This window comes from Vicia villosa, linkage group LG4 (genome assembly GCF_029867415.1).
Source record: "Vicia villosa cultivar HV-30 ecotype Madison, WI linkage group LG4, Vvil1.0, whole genome shotgun sequence".
In the NCBI taxonomy this organism is placed as follows: Eukaryota; Viridiplantae; Streptophyta; class Magnoliopsida; order Fabales; family Fabaceae; genus Vicia; species Vicia villosa.
Genome location: NC_081183.1, coordinates 193,943,616 through 193,958,530, shown reverse-complemented (window position 1 = coordinate 193,958,530; position 14,915 = coordinate 193,943,616). Strand labels below are relative to the sequence as shown.

General features: G+C 35.4%; 2 long non-coding RNA genes across 2 annotated transcripts; both read left to right on the top strand.

Annotated features, from left to right (window-relative positions):
- The first annotated feature begins 483 nt into the window (after nucleotides 1–483).
- On the top strand, nucleotides 484–2,439 carry LOC131594182 (uncharacterized). Its single transcript, XR_009281302.1, has 2 exons — nucleotides 484–630; nucleotides 2,074–2,439. It is a non-coding gene; the product is annotated as an uncharacterized LOC131594182 (long non-coding RNA).
- A 4,192-nt stretch (nucleotides 2,440–6,631) lies between these two features.
- LOC131594181 (uncharacterized) lies at nucleotides 6,632–8,587 on the top strand. Its single transcript, XR_009281301.1, has 2 exons — nucleotides 6,632–6,778; nucleotides 8,222–8,587. It is a non-coding gene; the product is annotated as an uncharacterized LOC131594181 (long non-coding RNA).
- The last annotated feature ends 6,328 nt before the right edge of the window (nucleotides 8,588–14,915 follow it).

The following is a 14,915-nucleotide window of genomic DNA, read 5'->3' as shown; positions in this document are numbered from 1 at the left end:
CTAGTTTACTTCACTGTTTTTAGTCAACAACACAAGTCACACTATCTCACATAAGATCATACTCAAAGTTCACAACTGTAACGCCCGGAAATTTATTTATTCGCTTAATTTAGACGTTTGTGATGTTTATTGAATTTTTGCGTTTTGAAGCGATTTAGTCGGTATTAGTTCGGGATAGCGGATCGACATTTAATCTAAAATTTTAATATTTTTAGTATTAGAAATATTAATAAGCTAATATGTAGCGTTTTGGGAATTTTCTGAGTAATTGAGATTAGACCGTAAATATGAGTTATTGAGTATTAAACTGATATATTAAATAATAAGATATTATTTTTTTATGGAATAATAGTGGAATAGTGTTAGAAATAGTATTTTAATTTATTTTGAGTTAATGAGTTTATTGGGCCTATTTTTGATTTAGTAAAGAATAGAGAAGGGGGTGTTAATTACTAAGCCCAATATTATGATAAAATTAGGTTTTTAGTGTTAGTAAGAGGAAGAGGAGTGGAGAGAAAACCAGAAAAATAGAAGGCATTTGGAGGAGGCTAGGTCTTGAAGAGGAGAGCAAGCTTAGAGAAATCTCAATCCAAGTGCTAGGGTTGTAGAGTTTTCTTCAATCCAAACAAGGTAAGGGTGGGGTTCTTCTCCTATAATAAGGTTTATGAGAAATTGTATGTTAGGGATTGGGGATGTAGGTTTTCCTTTGCTGTATTGAATCTGTGCATTGCATATTATTGAAAATTACTGTCATGAAATGGAAAATATAACACTTGCTGTTAGTGATTGTCACTGTTGTGGCAAACGTGGGTTACAAAAGAAATAATGAAATGAGAAGTGACAGACGTCACTATGCCCTTGGTGAACGGATGACATATTCCTTATCTTGAAAATTTCATTAACTACTATTATTAGTAAAATAAATAAATAAAAAGGGATAAAGCTTCCAAACGTTTTTTTTATCATATTGGCAGTAGCATAATTTTGTTAATCACTCCCATGGTCTTGTTTTCTATTCAACTGTTGCCTTTGTTTTGGTTTTTGTTTTGTGTTTACTTACTGTGACTTAATAAATCAAAATAGAAATAGTAAGATTTAGGGGATGAAACAGTAGTAATAATAAATTAGTAGGACATGATTAGTGAGATGTAAAACACTCCCATTTGATCCAAATAGCCGAATTAAGCGGTATATTTAGTTGTCCGGAATTTGATGAAAATTTACGTGGTAGTTAAGTTTAATTAGTACATTAACATGGTGGTGTTCTTTTGTCGAAATTGTAATATTAATCGGTTGATTAAATTAATAGTTGAATTAATTTTTAATAAGCCTATTTAATTAGAATAAATTAAACTTAGATTAACTATTCGGTTTAGCGGTAAATTACGGTATCTTGTGAATTTGACCGTGAATGTGATTGTTGTGAATATCTTTGTGATTCTTTTGCTAATGGTATTCGTTCGTTAAATTGATGAATTTCCGGAATTGTTCCGTTGTTTACGTGATGTTGTCGTAAAATGTGTGAGTGTCATTACTTGAGTTAATAATGATAATTTTGATATGCGCGTGTGCCTTGTGATGAATATTTTGTGAAGTAAATGATGATGATGATGTTGTGTGATGTTCGGTTCATCGAGTCACATACATTTGCATATACTCTGTGACGGCCTGAAAACTATGGCAAACATGACGGCCTGAAAACTATGGCAAACATGATGGCCTGAAAACTATGGCAAACATGACGGGCCAAATGGCAATTGGTGACGGGAGCTGAAGCTCCGATTGGTACCACATGCATATACATGAGTCGTGTCCCATGTGTCTTATGTGATTTATACATTGTGACGTTTTGTGACTATATTGTGATTGTAATTTTGTGACTTGTTATATGACAGAAGTATTTGAATTGTGAATTAATGACTTGGTGAATAATATGAGAATATCAATACTTGTGAATGTGATTAACCGAATATGTCTAATTTCTAATATATAATTTATCATGCGCTCAATTATATGAATTGATATCTCACCCTTTCTTTGTTTCGCCGTTGCCTTTATATTGGTAACGTGCAGGTGATTCGCATTGAGAGGAGGTTAGCCGAGTTGGTTTTGAGTCGTTGTCGCTCTGATACGTAGCACTCGGGGGGGACGAACGAGTTGATTTACTTGCTTTTGGATTTTTATGTTTTGGCATACACTTGAGTTATTTGTTTGAGATTGTCGCTTTAAAGTGCTTTAATTGTTGAATTAAGATGCTATGAAATCTTGAACTAATTGTTGAGTTTCCGTTGCACTTCTATGGAAGTTAATTCATGTTAAAGACTATTATTTGATGTTTTCAGTCCTTCTGTATTTGTGAATGCTATGTATCCGCTTTATGCGACGAGGTGAATTGTTTTTGAGGATGATTATGTGATACCTCAATTGTTTGTTTATGAATTTTTATACTCTGATTTTATTTAAATTCCGCGGGTAGAATTGGGGTGTTACAACAACCAGTCACATAAATTCACGCATCAAAAACTCATAACATCATAATCACCAAATGAAATGCGACTCTAACAAATGCACATGCATGTGGTACCCAGGGCTTCAGCCCCCATCGCCAATTGCCAGTTAAACAGAGGCATCAAGGCATAAGCCTTCATCGCTAATTTGCCAATCCAGGCCGTCGCTAAAACATGCAAATCATGAGACACTGATGAAATGCAACAAATCACAAATACGTCGCCAAACATCGTCACAAAGGCATTCGCCTACATCGCCAAAATATATCAATAGTTATTGATAAACAATCGTCACCTTAAATCCTGCGCTTCGCAATAATTCACAAAAACTCATCGCAACATCGCAATATATCACACGACAACTCAACAACAATAATTCATCATAGATAATTCACGCAAACATCGCCATACTTCACAAAACTCACAAAAATACGTCACGTCGCAACATCACCAAAAACACCGCAAGCACAACGGTTATCGAATTATTCTCGAACACTCCTAATATTATTAACTTGTAAAAATGTATAACGATATATAGTTATAACTCGACAGAGCTTCCAAGGAACTCTAAATAACTCTATAATAATCCCTACAACTCTAAGGTGCCCAAAAATCCTCTACTGATAACTCTTACATATAAGAGTAACTCTTATAAACCTAATGGTCTGACTCAAGTAATAATAGAACAACTCTAAAGGGTCAAATACCTTCAATTTTAATCTTTACAGCTTATCAGACTTAACTCTAAATATCTCGGAAACAACTCTGACAATCCTATTGACAACTCTAATAGAATTGAAAATCACCTAAGTTGGCCAAATAACTCAATATTATCTCTTACTCAAAAGTCCTAAAAATATTATTATACTAATAATATTTACTTATTATTATTATTATTATTATTATTATTATTATTATTATTATTATTATTACTATTATAAATAATAAAGATAACTTTTCTTGAATGCATATATACATTTCGTACAATAGCACCATATATGTGTGTTCCGCCAATACGTAACATACACAATTCGGCGTTGGAAATTTTTGTTACTGCAAGTTAATTAGACATAACATATGGAAATATATTTCTAACTAATTCAAATCATTGATAAAATATTGGTTTCAAAATATGCATGGTGTGAAGCTACTCAGACTATTTTACGGTAAGCAAAACTAAAACATACACATGTGCTTCTTATTCTTAAAATCAATAACAAGAACTGAATCAATCCAACAATTCCAAAAATATATCGACTAACAACCACATAAAAATATAAATCATAATTTAATTATTAGAGTTTCTCTCAAATCACAAATCAATATAATATCCCACACAATTTTTAGAATAGCAACACATCAACAATTTCTACAAACAATTTCTAGAAAATTCACGCGACAACACAGACACTAATAATCATACCAACACGTAGAGATAATATTAATTCCCTAAACCCCACATACGGTCCATCATATCCTCGTTTATAGAGCAAGAACCCCACCCTTACCTTGTATTCGGAATCCGCTCTACAATTTCGGTCGAATCCCAGCTTTTTCCGGTTCGCGTAATCCTTTCGGTTTCTCCTTCCCGACACAGCTCTCGTATCCCTTTTTCAACCACTGAGCTTCCAAACCCTTGTTTTGTTTTCTCTTATCACGTACAACCACCAAAACCTAATTCATCATTCTTTTTATTTATTCCCTTAATCCAATAATAACAATAGTAATATTATTATATCTAATGGGCTTAAACTTCACACCTCCAATTTACTATTTAACACACAACCTCAAAATCCAACTTAATTAAAAAAATCCATAATAATATTAAACTTAATATTATTTCTCCGACTAACTGACTAAAATCTGAATTTAACTTAATAATCCAAATGCGCCTCTTAAAATCACACTGACAAATTCAACTACTTCGATACATTTTCAAACTTCTTCTAAATCCAATAATTAAATCCTTCAATAATTTAATTAACTAATTAATTAAATTTGGGGCATTACAACTCTCCCCCACTTAGAATATTTTCGTCCTCGAAAATCTATGCAACACAACCACTCTCAACGTCATATCCCGCTTCAGCTGCGCAACTCTGATCATTCATCTTAATTCATCGTTCTTATAAAAGTCCCTATCAACTTATATGGTTCCAAGCTTCAACCAAGTTTCATACTTTCTTTAGCATCCATCACTTTGAACATCATTAAGATAGCAAGATACGTCTATAACATCCAAATACAATTTCCGTCTACTATTATAATGGAGATAACCATCATTACCAACTACAACAACGTCTCTACTTACACCATCAAAAGCATCATATTTCAATATCCTACAAATCCATTTGAACCTGCTAACACTGACGTCTTACAACTTCATACTATCACACATCCTGTGATAATATCATAACAACATTCCTTAACGCTATCATCGTCAGCACTCCTCATTCTTGAAGTTATGCTCTTCGCACTTCTAATAATCCATAACAAGGTCTACAATAATCCTACACTTAATCATTGTTCCTTCGTCAACAGTTCACACGATAACTACTCAAACCGACAACTTTATTTCTTTCCAATATCATCCTGCCACCAATAAATTTGTTACAGATGCTGCCACTATTTTAATAAGAAAGTTCATCTCGTTAGCTTTCCAACGCTTCAAATGGGACTCAAATCGGACGTCCAGAACTCCAATTATGAATTTTCGAAGTTTCATAACGATTCAGAAATTTTCCTGCGTTTTGCTTACGGAAATTTCGCTCCAAAACTCATTCTCTTCAACTTAATCACTTTCCAAACAATCATTAACACAACTCCTCGCTCCCAAACTTTTTATAACTCGAGAGGCAAATTCTTTCGGCGACTTCAGTTTCCAAAACACCAAGACAATAATCCTCTCTGCAACTTCCAACTAAAACACATCCGAGAAGCAAAGCTTCTCCCCCACTTCGCTCAAACTAATCCCTGCAACAACCAGAAAGCAACAAGTACCGACAGTGTTTCACACACTTCTCGCGTACAGAGGAATAAACAACTTTAGACAACTCTGGCCGGACGGACCGACCTGCTCTGATACCACTAATGTAACACCCCAAATCTACCCGATAATTATACGAAAAATCAGAGTATAAAATTCAAAACATACAATCATTTGGGATATCACATATTCGTCATTCAAAACAATTACGGCTTAATTGCCTTCACATAGATACATAGCACAGGAATTTAAAGCGACAATTAAATCATTACAAAAAATCACTTTATTTAAATTCAATAATTAACTCGCAGCGGAATTCAAAAAAACTTCTCTATTTTTAGTTTAATCATCATAGCATCTTCACAAATAACTTTGAGTCACAAACCAAAGTAAAACACTACTAAAATTCAGCAAACATAACAAATAATAAAGCAATCGTTTATCCCCCCGAGTGCTACGTATCAGAGCGACCACCGACTCGACTCACAGCGTCTAAATCTTCATCAAAGCTATCACCTGCACGTTACCAGTATAAAGATAACGGCGAAACAAAGGAAAGGGGTGAGATATCAAACAATATAAACAAGGTGATGATAAACAGTATATTTAGGTTCGAGTTATAATAATTATCGCTTTGCGGTATAATCGTTACCGTCTAGTTTACTTCACTGTTTTTAGTCAACAACACAAGTCACACTATCTCACATAAGATCATACTCAAAGTTCACAACTGTAACGCCCGGAAATTTATTTATTCGCTTAATTTAGACGTTTGTGATGTTTATTGAATTTTTGCGTTTTGAAGCGATTTAGTCGGTATTAGTTCGGGATAGCGGATCGACATTTAATCTAAAATTTTAATATTTTTAGTATTAGAAATATTAATAAGCTAATATGTAGCGTTTTGGGAATTTTCTGAGTAATTGAGATTAGACCGTAAATATGAGTTATTGAGTATTAAACTGATATATTAAATAATAAGATATTATTTTTTTATGGAATAATAGTGGAATAGTGTTAGAAATAGTATTTTAATTTATTTTGAGTTAATGAGTTTATTGGGCCTATTTTTGATTTAGTAAAGAATAGAGAAGGGGGTGTTAATTACTAAGCCCAATATTATGATAAAATTAGGTTTTTAGTGTTAGTAAGAGGAAGAGGAGTGGAGAGAAAACCAGAAAAATAGAAGGCATTTGGAGGAGGCTAGGTCTTGAAGAGGAGAGCAAGCTTAGAGAAATCTCAATCCAAGTGCTAGGGTTGTAGAGTTTTCTTCAATCCAAACAAGGTAAGGGTGGGGTTCTTCTCCTATAATAAGGTTTATGAGAAATTGTATGTTAGGGACTGGGGATGTAGGTTTTCCTTTGCTGTATTGAATCTGTGCATTGCATATTATTGAAAATTACTGTCATGAAATGGAAAATATAACACTTGCTGTTAGTGATTGTCACTGTTGTGGCAAACGTGGGTTACAAAAGAAATAATGAAATGAGAAGTGACAGACGTCACTATGCCCTTGGTGAACGGATGACATATTCCTTATCTTGAAAATTTCATTAACTACTATTATTAGTAAAATAAATAAATAAAAAGGGATAAAGCTTCCAAACGTTTTTTTTATCATATTGGCAGTAGCATAATTTTGTTAATCACTCCCATGGTCTTGTTTTCTATTCAACTGTTGCCTTTGTTTTGGTTTTTGTTTTGTGTTTACTTACTGTGACTTAATAAATCAAAATAGAAATAGTAAGATTTAGGGGATGAAACAGTAGTAATAATAAATTAGTAGGACATAATTAGTGAGATGTAAAACACTCCCATTTGATCCAAATAGCCGAATTAAGCGGTATATTTAGTTGTCCGGAATTTGATGAAAATTTACGTGGTAGTTAAGTTTAATTAGTACATTAACATGGTGGTGTTCTTTTGTCGAAATTGTAATATTAATCGGTTGATTAAATTAATAGTTGAATTAATTTTTAATAAGCCTATTTAATTAGAATAAATTAAACTTAGATTAACTATTCGGTTTAGCGGTAAATTACGGTATCTTGTGAATTTGACCGTGAATGTGATTGTTGTGAATATCTTTGTGATTCTTTTGCTAATGGTATTCGTTCGTTAAATTGATGAATTTCCGGAATTGTTCCGTTGTTTACGTGATGTTGTCGTAAAATGTGTGAGTGTCATTACTTGAGTTAATAATGATAATTTTGATATGCGCGTGTGCCTTGTGATGAATATTTTGTGAAGTAAATGATGATGATGATGTTGTGTGATGTTCGGTTCATCGAGTCACATACATTTGCATATACTCTGTGACGGCCTGAAAACTATGGCAAACATGACGGCCTGAAAACTATGGCAAACATGATGGCCTGAAAACTATGGCAAACATGACGGGCCAAATGGCAATTGGTGACGGGAGCTGAAGCTCCGATTGGTACCACATGCATATACATGAGTCGTGTCCCATGTGTCTTATGTGATTTATACATTGTGACATTTTGTGACTATATTGTGATTGTAATTTTGTGACTTGTTATATGACAGAAGTATTTGAATTGTGAATTAATGACTTGGTGAATAATATGAGAATATCAATACTTGTGAATGCGATTAACCGAATATGTCTAATTTCTAATATATAATTTATCATGCGCTCAATTATATGAATTGATATCTCACCCTTTCTTTGTTTCGCCGTTGCCTTTATATTGGTAACGTGCAGGTGATTCGCATTGAGAGGAGGTTAGCCGAGTTGGTTTTGAGTCGTTGTCGCTCTGATACGTAGCACTCGGGGGGGACGAACGAGTTGATTTACTTGCTTTTGGATTTTTATGTTTTGGCATACACTTGAGTTATTTGTTTGAGATTGTCGCTTTAAAGTGCTTTAATTGTTGAATTAAGATGCTATGAAATCTTGAACTAATTGTTGAGTTTCCGTTGCACTTCTATGGAAGTTAATTCATGTTAAAGACTATTATTTGATGTTTTCAGTCCTTCTGTATTTGTGAATGCTATGTATCCGCTTTATGCGACGAGGTGAATTGTTTTTGAGGATGATTATGTGATACCTCAATTGTTTGTTTATGAATTTTTATACTCTGATTTTATTTAAATTCCGCGGGTAGAATTGGGGTGTTACAACAACCAGTCACATAAATTCACGCATCAAAAACTCATAACATCATAATCACCAAATGAAATGCGACTCTAACAAATGCACATGCATGTGGTACCCAGGGCTTCAGCCCCCATCGCCAATTGCCAGTTAAACAGAGGCATCAAGGCATAAGCCTTCATCGCTAATTTGCCAATCCAGGCCGTCGCTAAAACATGCAAATCATGAGACACTGATGAAATGCAACAAATCACAAATACGTCGCCAAACATCGTCACAAAGGCATTCGCCTACATCGCCAAAATATATCAATAATTATTGATAAACAATCGTCACCTTAAATCCTGCGCTTCGCAATAATTCACAAAAACTCATCGCAACATCGCAATATATCACACGACAACTCAACAACAATAATTCATCACAGATAATTCACGCAAACATCGCCATACTTCACAAAACTCACAAAAATACGTCACGTCGCAACATCACCAAAAACACCGCAAGCACAACGGTTATCGAATTATTCTCGAACACTCCTAATATTATTAACTTGTAAAAAGTTATAACGATATATAGTTATAACTCGACAGAGCTTCCAAGGAACTCTAAATAACTCTATAATAATCCCTACAACTCTAAGGTGCCCAAAAATCCTCTACTGATAACTCTTACATATAAGAGTAACTCTTATAAACCTAATGGTCTGACTCAAGTAATAATAGAACAACTCTAAAGGGTCAAATACCTTCAATTTTAATCTTTACAGCTTATCAGACTTAACTCTAAATATCTCGGAAACAACTCTGACAATCCTATTGACAACTCTAATAGAATTGAAAATCACCTAAGTTGGCCAAATAACTCAATATTATTGTTGAAGCGGTAAAGCGGCAAGCAACAAAAGATTTGGAAGTATTCATCCGGGATTTATCGTGTCCACAGAGATTGGTGAGAAGAACTGCCGTTCGACTATCTCGCGTTCTAAGTTTCATGATTTGGGTGCGGAAAGGTAAATGCGGGAAAAGTAAATAAAAGCAGATAAACAATCTCAATAGTCTAAGAGAAATAGTTATGGAATTGCATTTCGTTCTACCCGTCGAATACTTAAATCTGAAGATCTATCGCTCGACACTCACAATACGCATCAACATCACCGGGCATCACTCGAGATGCCACATCGGTGTCCATGTCTGCAACACCGACGAAAGCTCAACCGTACTATTCACATCAGCGATTTCTCCACCGACACAAACAATACGGAGGCATTAGATTCGATACCCACTACGATTGTTAGTCCTGAATCCATGTCTGCAACCCAGAAACTAACAGTTATCATTCCTAATCAAGATCTATGGTGTCCATGTCTGCAACAACACAAATCCAGAGCATTTAAGCAAAAAGATCAAGAACAACAACAATGATGATTTGTAAAGCGAATATATAAACGATCCCAAGATCCACAAATATACATACAATAAGAGTAGAAACAAACATACAACACCCACCATTGGAATGAAACAAAGGGAAGAGAGAAGATGAATCGGAAAGATCTCACCGGTACAATGAAATCGAGTCAGATCCATGATCAATCCACATGACGTCGAACCCAATGGTGTTTCCTAAGCCTCTAAACTACCAAAAAAAGGATCAGAGCTCAACTTGTCAAGAAGAGGTGATAAAAAAACTAAAAAATCTGTTATTAACTATTTATACAAAACTGAGTTTCGCAGTGGGCGCGACGCGCCCTACTTCAGTGCGACGCGCCCTGTATAAATTTACCAAACCGCCCTAGCGCGCGAAGCGCCCTAATCCGGCGCGACGCGCCCTAACTTCTGCCAGACTATGTTCTTCAAACTCAAAGAGGGCGCGACGCGCCCTACAGCGCGCGAAGCGCCCTGCACCAGAACAGCAGAATTATTTCCTCTTGCTCTCGCAGCCGTGTCTTGGACACTTTATTCCTCAAGGCTCCGAAAACACAAGAATACCTACAAAAATACAACAAAACTATCAAACGGTATAAACGTGTATAAAAATACAAGTATTCGCAAAGTATACGTATTTACACAAAAACGGGGAATTATTCAAACGGTATTAACAAAAAGCATTGATAAGTGCCACTATTTACATACACAAAATAACTACAATTTGGCACTTAACAACTCTCCCCAACTAGAATCTGTTTGTCCTCAAACAGGGCCAAACATTCAAAGAATCAAAAGTAAAAATCCAAAGAATCAAGAATCAACAAGATTTGGAAAAACGAAACAATTGTACGATTCAAACAAAAACGTACAAACAAAGTAAATACTTACCACTATCCTACAACGACAACATGAAAATGAAACGATTCCTAAGTACAAAAATTCATACAAAACATCCTAAAACAAAACAAGCTCAATAATGAATCACGCCTAGCAAAAACTCATCGGTAGATGAAAAACACCGAAAGGTGAGGACTTTGAACACTCATCCAACAATCTTGCAAACAATAGACAAAATTATGCATTCATCCAAAAATAGTATCGAAAATGCAATGGCACGAATCACAAGGGCTTTCAAGGTTGTAATGTGGCTCGGTTAACAAACAAATGATAAGTCCTAAAGCTAATCGAAACAAAAACTTGCCTAAACCTAAGGGAGTAATTACTTCCACAAAGTTTCAAACAATATAATTTCAATCCAACTTTTCTCTTTATCACAAATTTCACACCAAACACAAAACTTATTAGCACACTCTTATTCATACTCTTTTTGTTATTTTTCTTTTTCAAACTTTTTCTCTTTTTTCTTTCTTTTTCTTTTCTTTCTTTCTCACTTTTTTTTTTCTTTCCACTACCTCATATCAATCACATCATAAAGAGGAAAACACCTTCTCCCCAACTTGAATTCAACCATAACATAAAGTGAATACTCCCTACTTTCTAAGGCAAGGTAAAAATCCATCTAAACATCATAGGTGCGGGTTCAAGAAAACAAAGAATCAAACATCCATACACATATGAAAACCAAACGCTCATAGACAAGCATTAAGCAAAAACAGTATGGAGATTGACAAAAAGGCTCAAAAGGGGTTACTAATGGTCACACACTCACAAGGTAAAATGACATTTGGCTATGGTAGTTGTGCTCAAAATCAAACAAGTGCCTTGATCACTTTCGTGCATTCACAAAATCAATACAAACGAAAGATTAAACATAATAATATCCAGTTAAAACAAGAACTGTCGGTCACTCACATATATACACAATGGAAAGCCACCTCACATTTATGGTAAAAAGGAAAAACTAATTGTGATTCAAGTCATGAGCAAGTTATGCAAAAAGAATGAATAGTATGAAAATTGTACAAATGAAAAGTCTCCTAAACATGCTATGCTATAGAAAGCGATAAACGAGTACCTTGCTACGTACAAATTTGAACAATCATTACCGCACAACCGGCATGTTGAATCTATCACAATCGGAGAATTACCAAATGCGACTCCAAGTAATCGGGCCAAAATTTGAGTCTAAACAACAACAAAAGAATTAAAAAATAAAACTATAAAATACTATACTATAAAGCCTTGGTGTAAGTGGGAAAAAGGCTAGCCAAGTGAACCATTAAAAATAGTTCATTGGCCAAAAGCAACCCAGCGCGCGACGCACCCATGAGCGCGCGACGCGCGCTACACCAGAAAAACCAGACCAGTCTAAAAAGACAGATTTTTCAGTGAGCCACCACTTAACACCTACACAACTCAATTACAGAAAAACAGAAAAATAAAACCGTTGGGGTGCCTCCCAACAAGCGCTCGTTTAACGTCGTTAGCTCGACGCCTTTATTGTTTCGCGAATGGTAAGAAACTTCCTCGCGGTATGCCAATGCTTTCGCCTCAAACGCAACCTAGAGAAAACGTCCTGCCCAAACACTTAACAAACGAAACTTAAAACATAAAACCATCGCAATGCGATTAATCTCAACCAATCCCCGGCAACGGCGCCATTTGTTGAAGCGGTAAAGCGGCAAGCAACAAAAGATTTGGAAGTATTCATCCGGGATTTATCGTGTCCACAGAGATTGGTGAGAAGAACTGCCGTTCGACTATCTCGCGTTCTAAGTTTCATGATTTGGGTGCGGAAAGGTAAATGCGGGAAAAGTAAATAAAAGCAGATAAACAATCTCAATAGCCTAAGAGAAATAGTTATGGAATTGCATTTCGTTCTACCCGTCGAATACTTAAATCTGAAGATCTATCGCTCGACACTCACAATACGCATCAACATCACCGGGCATCACTCGAGATGCCACATCGGTGTCCATGTCTGCAACACCGACGAAAGCTCAACCGTACTATTCACATCAGCGATTTCTCCACCGACACAGACAATACGGAGGCATTAGATTCGATACCCACTACGATTGTTAGTCCTGAATCCATGTCTGCAACCCAGAAACTAACAGTTATCATTCCTAATCAAGATCTATGGTGTCCATGTCTGCAACAACACAAATCCAGAGCATTTAAGCAAAAAGATCAAGAACAACAACAATGATGATTTGTAAAGCGAATATATAAACGATCCCAAGATCCACAAATATACATACAATAAGAGTAGAAACAAACATACAACACCCACCATTGGAATGAAACAAAGGGAAGAGAGAAGATGAATCGGAAAGATCTCACCGGTACAATGAAATCGAGTCAGATCCATGATCAATCCACATGACGTCGCACCCAATGGTGTTTCCTAAGCCTCTAAACTACCAAAAAAAGGACCAGAGCTCAACTTGTCAAGAAGAGGTGATGAAAAAACTAAAAAATCTGTTATTAACTATTTATACAAAACTGAGTTTCGCAGTGGGCGCGACGCGCCCTACTTCAGTGCGACGCGCCCTACTTCAGTGCGACGCGCCCTGTATAAATTTACCAAACCGCCCTAGCGCGCGAAGCGCCCTAATCCGGCGCGACGCGCCCTAACTTCTGCCAGACTATGTTCTTCAAACTCAAAGAGGGCGCGACGCGCCCTACAGCGCGCGGAGCGCCCTGCACCAGAACAGCAGAATTATTTCATCTTGCTCTCGCAGCCGTGTCTTGGACACTTTATTCCTCAAGGCTCCGAAAACACAAGAATACCTACAAAAATACAACAAAACTATCAAACGGTATAAACGTGTATAAAAATACAAGTATTCGCAAAGTATACGTATTTACACAAAAACGGGGAATTATTCAAACGCTATTAACAAAAAGCATTGATAAGTGCCACTATTTACATACACAAAATAACTACAATTTGGCACTTAACAATTATCTCTTACTCAAAAGTCCTAAAAATATTATTATACTAATAATATTTACTTATTATTATTATTATTATTATTATTATTACTATTATAAATAATAAAGATAACTTTTCTTGAATGCATATATACATTCCGTACAATAGCACCATATATATATATATATATATGTGTGTTCCGCCAATACGTAACATACACAATTCGGCGTTGGAAATTTTTGTTACTGCAAGTTAATTAGACATAACATATGGAAATATATTTCTAACTAATTCAAATCATTGATAAAATATTGGTTTCAAAATATGCATGGTGTCAAGCTACTCAGACTATTTTACGGTAAGCAAAACTAAAACATACACATGTGCTTCTTATTCTTAAAATCAATAACAAGAACTGAATCAATCCAACAATTCCAAAAATATATCGACTAACAACCACATAAAAATATAAATCATAATTTAATTATTAGAGTTTCTCTCAAATCACAAATCAATATAATATCCCACACAATTTTCAGAATAGCAACACATCAACAATTTCTACAAACAATTTCTAGAAAATTCACGCGACAACACAGACACTAATAATCATACCAACACGTAGAGATAATATTAATTCCCTAAACCCCACATACGGTCCATCATATCCTCGTTTATAGAGCAAGAACCCCACCCTTACCTTGTATTCGGAATCCGCTCTACAATTCCGGTCGAATCCCAGCTTTTTCCGGTTCGCGTAATCCTTTCGGTTTCTCCTTCCCGACACAGCTCTCGTATCCCTTTTTCAACAGAATGGATCCTCTCCTGTTGTCTCTCTTCAGTTTTTAGTGCTGCTCCAAATCCAATGGTTGATATGCATTAAAGAAATGATGAATCAGCATATTAGTACATGTAGATTAGAATCTAATGGATGCATTTAGTGCTGAACAAAAACAGTAGAGATAAAGCTGCAGAGGATCCTGATCCCTTTTTCAACCACTGAGCTTCCAAACCCTTGTTTTGTTTTCTCTTA